The 12,800-nt window shown below is 39.3% G+C and overlaps 1 long non-coding RNA gene across 1 annotated transcript; it reads right to left on the reverse strand.

The window, feature by feature from the left end:
* Positions 1-3,542: 3,542 nt before the first annotated feature.
* Positions 3,543-11,352, reverse strand: LOC112209422 (uncharacterized). The gene is made up of 2 exons (XR_008548610.2): positions 11,229-11,352; positions 3,543-3,826 (listed from the first exon to the last, which is right to left on the reverse strand). It is a non-coding gene; the product is annotated as an uncharacterized LOC112209422 (long non-coding RNA).
* Between the last annotated feature and the right edge of the window lie 1,448 nt (positions 11,353-12,800).

The following is a 12,800-nucleotide window of genomic DNA, read 5'->3' on the forward strand; positions in this document are numbered from 1 at the left end:
CTCCTCCAAAAGGAGAAAAAAAAACTGAATATCTTAATTTGTGATGTAGCTTCAAAATATTCCGAAGTACTTGCTAAACAGCTTGTCTATATTTCCTATTTAAATAGAATGTATTTTATAAACAATGTAAAAACATCAGTTTGGTGAACTCAAAACCATCTATCAAACAAATAACTTACCACAATCTAGGGCAAGAGGTCATCTGTCTGCTTGTTTTGTGTTGGGTTGGCATTTGTGTGTTCTGACATATGACCAGAACCTAAACTGCTTTTCCCCTTTTTGCTCTATTTTTTATTTAATAATTACATATGAAATAGAAGCTTATTTTCAGAAAGGAAATGGACTCAGCGAAGTCACTTTATATTACAGTGTGGTTCTCCATTTAAAGCTGCACTCCCACCTTTACATTGTTTGTATTTTCACTTTTCCTCTTCCATTCTCAGTTTCAGTTGTCATGATTTTCTTTTCAAGCCATTGCAGATAGTTCAAGTAGTGTTCATAGTTAAATTCACAGGTGAGTTTTCAAGTTCCATTTACATATCCTCTAACACAATACACCATCACACTTTTCTTGCAAGAAAGCTCAAGTCAACTGCATACCATTTCTCTGCTTTGAAGAGAAGAAATTTTTTACATAATGAAAAAAGAGGTTAATATTCCCTTACCAGCTAAAAGTCCATTGAAAGATATAGTCTCCTGACAAGTGTAAGGCTGGACACAGGTATAACTTGGGCAAAGAGATCATTTGCCAAAAACTGCTTATGAAACAGCAGGGACATTTCTCCATTCAATGCTTAACCATTTAACAAATGTGTTATGAAATGTCAACTATCTAATTGTTCCAAGGACTTTTCCTAATGTTTTGAAGGATTTTAAAATATTGTCTGTATGTTATTAACATATAGTTTTATCTTTCTGCTAATTCCTTTACTTTCACAGACTGAGGCATTCACTAACAATAACCTCAAAGGAGGTAATTCAGTCAGTCAAGAGATACTTAGCTGCATTTAGAAAAAGTCACAATGCAAGTGCAACTATATATATTGTTATTATATATAAACTCAGCATTTACCCAGAAGAGACTAGAGAAACTACAACAATTGATTTTATATACACTACTTGATTGACTGGTAGAAGGCAGTCCTCATGTCTACTTCTTCAGAAGAATTGTTAAAGTTTTCATGTATTCTACCTACATTAAAATTAAAACAATATCATATTTGACTGTGCAAAGCATACATTTTAAGACAAAAAATGCACATAATTTTAGAAAAATAAGCAGAAACATAACTTCTTTCTCTGTGTGCCTTTGAAAGAACCTTGAACCAGACCATCTGTACTCCACAATGAAACTCAACAGGCAGCCACTGAGCTTCTTCTCCATAGGTATGAAATGAGAAACACAGAATGTTATTGAACATTTTCTCAGTGGAACAGCACACACATATTTAGTACAAGGGGTTCTGCCACTGAGACACACTGAGGGAATTCAGAGTGTTCAATGACTTCAACTTCCCACCCCATGGCACAGTGTCACTCATGCTGCTGCACTTAGCTCTGCATGTTCCATAAAACAAGAAAAAGCACTTTTAAAAAACCAGCAAAATGATAATGATTGGGGCTGAGTCGCTTCACTCTCAGACATGCGAAAAAACAAACAGAAACTATCACTTTCAGATGCTTCTCTACATACTGTCTGTTCTTTGCTCTGAGTCTTCAAAATTACAGCAAGAAACACAAAACAATTATCCAAATAATGTCCATTGTAAATATGTTTGCCGTCACATTGTAGTTTTATAGCATTGAATATTTCTGTTGGCAGTTATATTAAACATTCCCTATATTCCAGGCTACCACTTATTTTATCTGTTTATTTTAGCTAGAGCAAGTTCAGGCCTACAATAGCACACTCAGCATTTTGGCTCTATATCATTTGCAAACAAAATGCAAACCTGGCAGCTTAGGGCTTGACATTTTGCGTACATGCAACTGTGCCTGCTCTTAGCATCATCATATGTCTGGCATGATCTTATATTTCCACTGGTCTCAGACTGCAAACAACAGGAGGGAAAAACCCAGCAGAAAAGAGGAAGACAATACAAGATGACTTGGAAGTCATTTTGCTCCATCTTCACCATGGGAGTTAATTGTAAAGAAACATTTTTCTAAAGGGTGCCATCAGTAGGTCTACAACTACAGGAACGAATTACATAGTAGAGTATTTTGCAAGCATTACTTAGAAATAAGTGTTCAGCATAGCAGCCATAACTACTGGCACATAATTTGATACTTATAAGAATGTATTGCTGCATCTAGGTAACAAATGATTTCAAAAATGTTTCATGTGAAAACCTAGCCATTTCACTACAAAAGAAAACAATTCTAAAAGAAAGTAAAAAATCAAAGTTCATTGTAACTTCAAGTTAAATCAATGTAATTAATGTATCTCTGCCTTGTCTGGTAAAACTCCCTGTTTTCTATGGTTCCTGGAACGTTTGCTCTTATATTTCCATTATTCTTTATTTTACAATGTACATTTATGCTTGTACATAGAATAGCAAAATCCAAAATCACATAATCCATATGATCTCTATAGTCCCTTTTCTAGTACCATTGAATAACTTTCCGAATAGGGAGGCCTTTTTGTGTATGTTTATGTTCATATGGGTGAGAGTCTATACAAAATTCCTATGGCCTAGCTGATTAGAGCATATTATCTACAGGTTTGGGTAACATAAGATCAAGGTAGCAGATCTGAATGCCTGGTAAGCCACTTAGCTTGAAGCTGTTTCATGACCACATGCTTCAGACTTTAGTCTAGCTCACCATATAACAAATACTAGTTATTGATTATAAAGGACTATGCAAAATAAAGACTTCAGACATATACAGTAGTAGATCTCAGCAGTCAAAGTAGTGTAGATGCTAATAGGCTGGCCATGGCAAAAAATGGCATAAGTAATGCTTACTATAATATATCATAATATCTGCAATTTTAAATAGTAACCAACCATAAACTACTGAGATGCCCATCACAGGAAGCATTCATTTCTTAGCCAAAATTACTGTTGTTAAGACTATTTTTTCCCCTGGGTAGTGGGTAAGACTCAGTCACCTCTATGTTGTGTAACACTTAAAGTCTAAGGTTTCACTGATTTCATGTTTTGTTTTGTTTTGTTTTGTTTTTTTGAGAAGGAGTCTTGCTCTGTCACCCAGGCTGGAGTGCAGTGGCACAATCTCCGCTCACTGCAAGCTCCGCTTCCCGGGCTCACACCATTCTCCTGCCTCAGCCTCCGGAGTAACTGGGACTACAGGTGCCACCACCACGCCCGGATAATTTTTTGTATTTTTAGTGGAGACGGAGTTTCACCGTGTTAGCCAGGATGGTCTCGATCTCCTGACCTCGTGATCCACCCGCCTCGGCCTCCCAAAGTGCTGGGCCTTATTTTAACAGACACCAATGTGATCAGAAAAAGTATAACATGTGCTGAAAACTGTTTATTGTGTGGACATTGTGTGGGAACCAATAAAAGACAAAGAGCTATAGAATAAATCATTTTTATTTAATTTTATTTACTTTTAAAGTTAGACTCGTATTCATTCTGGTCTCTCTGAGTTGTTTGCTCCCACCTGTTTGGTCTCACTTTTCTCTCTGTATCTCAGGAGTCAGAACTACAAGCTTCAGTAGTCAGTTCAGATGGTTATCTGCAATTTCTCTTTGTAGTGCTATTCGAGGTCAAATCCATTACAGCATATGTTCAGACTGACTTTGCACACTTAACTCCACTGGGCTTTCAGTGACATACTTGGCGCTTCACCTGAGAACCTGTTATCCATAGATACAAGAGATGTTAAAAGTGATACATACAAAAAAAGAAAGAAAAACTGATTCATGCCTACATAGTACATTTATGGCTGACTAATCTATAGCTCTTAAAATGATCTAATAAACACCATGCCACCTTTTTTAAAGATTAAAATCATTTTGCCACTAAATGGTGCTATTATGTTCCCAAGCCACCTTAGACTCCAGTCAGAGATGCATGAAGTGTTGGCTCCACAGACTTCCTGGGGAGGACAGCAACATAATCTTGTCATTGCGTAATTTGCCACTCACTAAGGAAATGTGTGTCAGGAAACAAAGTGCACCAAACATTGGCAACTGATTCAGAAATAGCAAACACTGAGAAATCTTCTTTTCCCTTAAGGAATACGATAGAGTGAGCTTTGCAACTGTGCCCCTCAGATTTCATCAATGTGGATTCTCTTGGAGGATTTATTGTTCCAAAAATACAACCTAATATGATTTTCTGTACTGATAATTAATTAAAGCAGAGGAGCCTCGGCGATGATAATACACAAATAGATGGAATGTATTTGCCTTTCCTTTAATGTGTCTTTCATTGCTTCTTAGGAAACTCCCCCTCAAAATATTATATAGACAACAAAGGTAAAAATATTTAAATTGTTGCCTTTATTTTATTTTATTTTATTTTTTGAGATGGAGTCTCGCTCTGTCACCCAGGCTGGAGTGTAGTGGCACGATCTTGGCTCACTGTAACTTCTGCCTCCCAGGTTCAAGCAATTCTCCTGCTTCAGCCTCCCAAGTAGCTGGGATTAAAGGCACGTGCCACCACGCCTAGATAAGTTTTTGTATTTTTAGTAGAGACGGGGTTTCACCATGTTAGCCAGGATGGTCTCAATCTCCTGACCTCGTCATCCAACCACCTCAGCCTCCCAAAGTGCTGGGATTATAGGCATGAGCCACTGCGCCCAGCCAAATTGTTGACATTATAAGGAACAGTAAATGACATTTTGTGCTTTCATTTAAAAAAAAAAAAAAGTTCATCCAAGTTTTTTTATTTAAAAAAAAGTTCACAGTTAAGAAAACAAAGCAGGCCAGGTGCGGTGGCTCATGCCTGTATCCCAGCACTTTGAGAGGCTGAGGCAGGAGGACTGCTTGAGCTCAGGAGTTCAAGACCAGCCTGGGAACATGGTGAAACCCTGTCTCTACAAAAACAATACAAAAATTAGCTGTACATGATGGCATGCACCTGTAGTCTCAGCTACTTGGGAAGCTGAGGTGGGAGGATTGCTTGACCCCAGGAGGTGGTGGTTGCAGTGAGCCGAGATCGTGCCACTGTATCCCAGCCTGGGCAAAAGAGTGAGAAGCTGTTAAAATTAAAAAAACAGAGAAAAATTTAAAAAGTAAAGCATTCACCCAGCATAGCTTCAGTGGTGTTTTTGCCAAAAAAAAAAAAAAAAACAGTGCTTAGGAGCCAAGCGCTCTCCTTAGGAGTGAGACACAGCCTACAGCCAGCCTGAGAATGTCTTGACATGGTCTCAAAAGCACCTGGGCCATTGCCCCAACCACTCTCTTCTCTTCCCCTCTGCAACCTCACACACACACAGATGCCAACCATAAGCAGCTACTTTCCAGGTCCTCTCAACAGCTCTAACTCACAGATTTGAGAATAAGTGAGGAAAGGGGAGATCTAGTTGATATATTTTATGCATGTTTTCTCTGTTAAGATCCTATGCAGAGAATTTTTAAATATCCAGTTTTTAACTTCAGAGAAGTAAAATTCTAAAAGCACAAAACAAGCTGCCACCCATTCTTCCAAGAACCAGTTTATTAATTTCTGTATTCATCTCTCAAGCTCAGAATTTTCACATCTCCTTTAACCTTATAATTTCTGACCACTTCTTACCCAACACTCCATCCCAAAATATTCTGTCCAAACCTTGTTTTGTCCTTTCTATTTCTTCCTTTGTACTTCTAGCATCAATTTTGTTCCTTTCAAACCATTCTAGTACAGGCCCTTGTCACCTAATAGTTGATTTCTGAAGCGTTTTAAGGTTGTTTCACCATTTAAGTTAAGAACTATGAATGGTCTGAGAAATTAGCCTATTTGCAAGTTAACAAGTTGGTTTGCCACAGTTTCATAAATACTAGAAGATACAAAACTCCTGGGTCAGAGACAAAGTATTTTGTTACTTATAGCAATAGCAGTAAGTACCTGAAGTGTGACCACTCACACCACTTCCCCAAGCCTCAATTTCCACAGGGCAATGTAGAAGGGTCAGGTGACTCCTATACACACATACAGTAGGTAACACTATAGGAGAGGAACTCTGTATTCAGGGAAACTGAATCTTTTATAATGGATAGTAAGCCTGCTCATACTTGCCTCTAGGTGGACACATTATCTCATGATGCCAAACTATAAATAAACCTGCCTTTTGCTTCAGAAGGAGACATGATCTCTATCTTTCAAAGCTATTTTCTATGCAAATATCCATGAAAAATGTGGTCCAGAACAAACGCAGTCAGTGGCCCTGCTGTCAAGATGTACAGAAATGCAAGAAACCCAGGAAGAATTGTCTCCCAAAACTTTAGCCTTGGGAAGACTATTTAACCTCTCTAAATTTAAGTTGCCTCATCTGTAAAATGTGATTGATAATACTTACTTCATTGGATTGTTGTCAAGATTAAATTCAATAATGTATGTTAAAAAATGTTTTAGCTCATTGCCTGACCCAAACTATGCAATAAACAAATTTATGTTTAATGATTACTGTATTATTCAAGGTCTGCCCCTTCTTACCTAGTCTAGGCTGAGCATCTAAACTTACTTTCCAATTATTTCTCATCCACATACTGCAGTTTGTGTTCAAGGGCCTATTCACTTCCCATTAAAGAGGATAGGTGCATTTCCATCTGTACAACTTTGTACCTCTTCTCCATCTAAAATCCCTCCCCACTTTTTGCCTTCATTCCAACTACTTTTCATAGCCAGCTAAAGCTCTGCCAATTCTTCAAAATTCCCCCAAGTCACTGCAGAATGCAAAGAACTTCCCTTCTGGCAACTTACTACATTTGCATATACCCCTCAATAAATGCCAGTTTCCCTTCCCTTTATTATATTTGCATATTGATGGATTTAATTTCTCTCAGCTGATCTCTCACTTGGTTTCCTTTTAACATTTCCACGTGGCTTTCTTGCTTCCAAAGTAAAAGTCAATTATATGTACAAAATAAATTACATAGCAATGTAGTACCATGATACAATTGTCAGCAAGAACCCTTCTTTTTCTCCAAGGTGATTAAGGAAACCTTTAATTACTTATTTATTTTAATTTACCAACCAAGTTTTACACCTTCAATCCTCCAAACAGTCCCCCTAAATTTTTTAATCTTGAAAATAACTGTTTCATAGTAAAAGAACCTGTACTTATAAGTTCAGCTATAACTCCCTGAGCAAAACTCAAGTTAAGTAGAAACTGGAAGTTAATATACTCTTTCTGGGAAAGTGATCTAAGTTGAATTGAATTGAAAATTCAGTGCAGGTGTCTACCTGTCACCAGAAATGGCCATCATCCCTGATGTTCTGGGTTACAAAACCTTAGTAAAGGGAACAGGATGAATTAAGCTGTTATTTGAAATGGCATGAGTCACTCCTACAGGCAATCTCATAGCGAATACAGGTCACATCCCAGGGTAAGTTATCCAGGGAAACATGTGTGTCTCAGGTCTGGAGCAGTTTTCCAGCCATGTCCTATAAAACCAAGTATAATTCCAACCCTAGAGTCAGGGAGCCAGGGTAGGCAGCATGGCCTCAAGAGAGAGCTGAGGGTGGCATGTGCATGACAGCACAGAGCTGTATACGAGCTCTTGACTGACATCTCAGAGGGAAACTCAGTTTTGATCTGAGCCCATTTCCAAGTATTATTTTAAAGAATAACTTTTTAATATAATACAACATAGCACATACTATCAACAGATTAACTACATCAGTTAAGATGCTGATGCTTTCAGGAAGACAAGCAAACATCCTTCTAGAGCAGTGTTGTTTAATAGAATTCTCTGTGATGTCAATGTTCCCTATCAGGGCTTTCAAGTATGACAGCCACTAGCTACATATGGCTATTGTGCACTTGAAATGTAGCTAGCACATACCTGAAAGCCACTCTTTAAATTTTATTTAATTTTAATTAATTTAGGAAGCCACATGTGACTAGTGACTCTTGTGTTAGATGACATAGCTCTAAAACCTACCATGCAGCTGTCTGTACTGTCATGAGCACTGTCTCATGTAGCCCTCATACTAACCCTGCAAGCTAGGTGTTATGTTTATTTTTACAGACAATGAACAGAGACTGTGCTAGTTCTAATCATTAGCACAATATTATATAATGAGTAAGTGGCAGAGCTAGAATTCTATCAGGTTTTTCTAACCACAAAGTTCAAGTATTTCTTTTTTTCATTTACCCCACCTTAGCTTCTCAGAATCAAATTCAAATTATCTAACGTGTCACGAAGATGTTTTATACTATAATCCCAACCTATGCTTCCAGCCTCACCTCCACCACCATCCCCTCTACTTCCTCTATTTCAAAAATACATTTGCTCTCCAAACCCTGATGCATTTTCCTAACTCCCTGACTTTGAATTCATGGTGTTCATAGCCTTGAAAGGCCCTCCGTCTACTTCCCATCTCTCCATGCCTGGTGAGCTCCTGTATTGTGTGCTGATTATCTGTGTATGTGTCCATTTGCTTGTCTAGAATGTGAGCTGAAGGAATAGAGTCTTACTCAGCTTGTGCTCCCAGGATGTAGTATAGTACACAGTAGATACTCCAGAAGTATTCAGTAAAAAACAAATAAAGGGGAAATGAAGATGTGACATCATTAAATTCATCACACATTCAGAAAGCCTTACAGGGCATGTCTTATTCTGGCCCTGAGAATTGTGTAGACAATGAGTATATTTAAAAAGCAAGATCTATTCCCCAATATGTTGAAAGACTTGCTTTACAATTTTGTGAGGAGAAAATGTATACATGACCAAGGCTGGCAACGAAGACCACCAGCGCTCACACCTAGGTTAAAGGAAAGCAGGATCACAGGGCTGCTGAGGATCAGCTACACTGGAGAAGCCCGCACTTTACACCTAAGCCCTAGGCGATCGGACAATGCACGGGTTGCCCAATGGGGGCCATAAGCATGCCTTCCCAACTGCAAGACTTGAATGTGTTAAACCATGAAGGAGGAGTCCTCAACCTATGGGGAGCACCCAGTTGGGATGAAAGGTAGTTTCATTCATCCATGGGGATACATGGCCAGTACAACTGCTTCCCGGAATGGATGTTCACCTTGACTGGACCAGCCAGCTGTGTGTTCCTGTCTGAGAAAACCTAGGAACTGGCTCCTGATTCAGCATATGTATTGCAGGTGGGCTGATTTACAAACACATTGCTATCCTGGAAAACAGGTAACCTTCAAACCTCTCTCCTTTCACCAACACACATGCACCTATATAAACATAACAAGACACCCTTGAGCTGCCACCACGATACAAAAGCTGAGTCACAGACAGGAATCAACAGATTTGGGTGGAAATTTTCCATATTTTCTTTGTTGTAGTCAAATTTTCATGGAAAGCTTGGCCCACCTCTGAAAGTCTTAGAACAGCCTTAGATCAATGATTCTCTACCCTGGCTTGACATGATAATGACCTGAGGAATTTTTAAAATATACTTATGCCTGAGTCTCACCTTCGGAACTTCTGGTTCAACTGCTCTATGAGGAGGCCAAGGCACTAAGATTTTACAGATGCTCTCCTGTGACTACAACGTGCATCCATGGTTGCGATCAAGAGGCCTAGCTCATGAGACCAGTAGCTTAATCACCAAAGCTACCCTAGAGAGAAGGGTAGTGTCAACGTCAGCACTGCAGTTGACTGTAGGAGCAGCCAACAGAGGGTGGTGAGGAAACTGCACAAAACAAAAGGAACAGTGAATTTCAGAAGAAAAATATTAGCCTATGGCTTGAGTATGCAGCACATTCTTAAATCAACTCATTTGCCTCCTAAACTACCTGTGACTTGGGGTATGTTTATTTTACAACATTGTGTGATTCCTGCTACTGTGACTTGTGTTATATTTCAATTCAACAAACAGTAATGGAATGTTTATAATGTGCATTCATTCTCTGGGCCAGAGAAGAACAATATTAGAAAATAACATTGAGAACCTAAGAGTCTAACAGGGGAAATGTGATGTGTTGCTTGCTGAAATAAATACAGTAGGTCCTCACCTAACATTGTGAATAGGTTCTTGGAAACTGCAACTTTAAGCAAAATGGTGTATAACAAAACCAATTTACCATAGACTAATAGATATAAACAAGAATTAAGTTCCTATGGCATTATTTCTGGTCCCACAAATATCATCAAACTTCCAAATAAAGATCGAAAACACTTCTAATATCAAACATGGACATAAATGTGAGCTATACATACATTTTTAAAAGACTAATAAAAACAAGTAAAATAATTATTTATCTAATTATTCCAGTTTGCATTGTGGGTAGCCAGAGCCTATTCTGGCAGCTCAGGGTGCCAGGCAGGAACCCACACTGGAAAGGATGCCATCCCATTGCAGGGCACAACTACACACACACACACACACACACACACACACTCTCACCCAGACTGGCACCATGTAGACACACGAATTAACCAAAGATGCAAAGCTTTGGGATATGGGAGGAAACCAGAGGACCCGGAGAAAACCCACACAGACGTGGGGAGAATGTGCAAACTGCACACAGACCATGATCCTGGCCGGAAATTGATTGTTTTCTCTCAACATTCTAATGAAACAACATTAAACAAAACGACATTATTTGAAGACCTGCTGGATAGGTATAAATGTGTTATGGGAGTTCCAAGTACAAAGGAGGGAGTGAATTAAATTAACTCTCTCACTCAGCTTAAGTCAAAGGCCTTATGATTGTCTGCCAAACCCTGAATCAGCCACTCCACTACCTGTCTGACTTTGGTTCCTGTTACACTCCCATTATTTGCCTCAATCCAGGTGTCCTCCTGGCAGTTACTGGGACACTTCGGCATGCTCCCAACCTAGGGCCTTTGCTCAGGCAGTTCCATGCCTCGAATGCCCTTCTGACAGCCACATGGCAACTTCCACACTGACTTCAAGTCTTTTCCCAAATGCTGTCATCTCAATGAGGCCTACCCTGCTGACATTATTTAAAAATGAAACCAGCCATGCAAAGTGGTGGCTCAGGCCTGTAATCCCAGCACCTTGGGAAGGCAAGGCAGAAGAATCACTGGCAGCCAGGAGTTCAAGACCAGCCTGGGCAATGTAGCAAGATCCCGTCTCTATAAAAGAAAATTAAAATTAGCAGGGCATAGTGGCACACACCTGTAGTCCCAGCTGCTTGGGAGGCTGAAGTGGGAGGATTGCTTGAGCCCAGGAGATCAAGGCTGCAGTGAGCTATGATGGTGCCACTGCACTCCAGCCTGGGTGACAGAGCAAGATCTTGCCTCTAAAATAAGAAATAAATAAAATAATATTGAGACCTATCTGTACCCAAATTCTACCCCTAGTACCCCAATTTCATTTCTTCTGCTTCATTGTTTTTATTGCATGTGTCCCATTCCAGCACACTACTCAAATTACTTATTATGCTTATTATTATCTGACTGCTTGAACTAGAATGTAAGCTCCACAACTGTATGAATCGTAATGACCATTCACAAATCTCAAGAGCCTGAAATGATGCCTAGCAGATGCTAAGAATTCAACAAATTATGTTGAATTAATGAATGAGGAATTTAGCAAAACTTTCATTTAAGAGTAATGTGCTTCCTTTTCCTTTTAGTAGAATCTAATTTGCAATCCTGTAGCCAGTGTCTTTATGAGTTGGAACAGATAATAATAGCCCACTGGACCTATGGTGGAGAGATTTTTTTCCCCTGACTCCTGTGTGAGCAGTGTCAATTATCCATCCATTCAATCAACAAATATTTATTCAGCAACTATTTTCTGCTACATGCAGGGGACTGTGAGCATCCAAAATTCTGACCTCTAAGGGCTTAAAGCTCGGTAAAAGAGGTGAGGTTGACACACAAATTTGTGCAATAAGAGGCAGGACATTCTGAGCCCTGAGAGGAGTACAGACAGCAGCGTGATTTGGGAGTCCTCAGATAGTACTTTAAGTATGACACCCAGGACAAAAACTTCAGCCATTCTTGCTGTGGGCAGCAAAGACACAGGATGCCACTAATCAGTTCATTTACCAAAGATGGGGTTTCTAATTTTGGCCTCCTATAACCTGCTCCCCTTCATGAGATGCCTGCCAAGGGAGTTGAGAGATGTCATTGTGCTTTCTAAGCACACTTGAACTGACTTTTGATAACCTTTACCTACCAAATCAGGCATGAAAACCACTGAACAATGGTTAAAACACTGTTTATTTTCCTTTTTTTCCCCCTGGCTTTAAGGCTTCTGGCTATTTGTTCTAAACTATATACAGTACAGTATGTTTCACGAGAAGCCTGCAGAGCCGCACTCAACCATAGCTTAGCAATTGGGCTATTCTTTTAAAGCTTATGCAAGTCCTTACTGTAAATGCGTAAATGTAAAATAGCTTGGATCAAAACGCATCGTTGTTTTGACATGAAGGTGAGTGAATGATTTGTTCCTAGGAATAGAAGCCCTCAGACAAACAGTGTTAATGGGCCTCACCACAGAGCAGTTGATGACAATAACAGAGTTAATTTTAAAGAAGGGGAAATTAAATAGTGGTTGCAATAGTCCTAGCCACTCTTAATTATTGTGATGGCAAATTATGAACAATTGCCTGTCACTTTCCCTTCTAAAGCAATTATTGATGTTTGCCTTATGGCTGAACTGTGCTGAAAACTCTCAAAGCAGGAGGCTGTCTGATTCAATGCTTTGTGGGCTCATATTCAGAACGCCATTTGGCCTGCA

Source organism: Pan troglodytes, chromosome 5 (genome assembly GCF_028858775.2).
Source record: "Pan troglodytes isolate AG18354 chromosome 5, NHGRI_mPanTro3-v2.0_pri, whole genome shotgun sequence".
Classification (NCBI taxonomy): Eukaryota; Metazoa; Chordata; class Mammalia; order Primates; family Hominidae; genus Pan; species Pan troglodytes.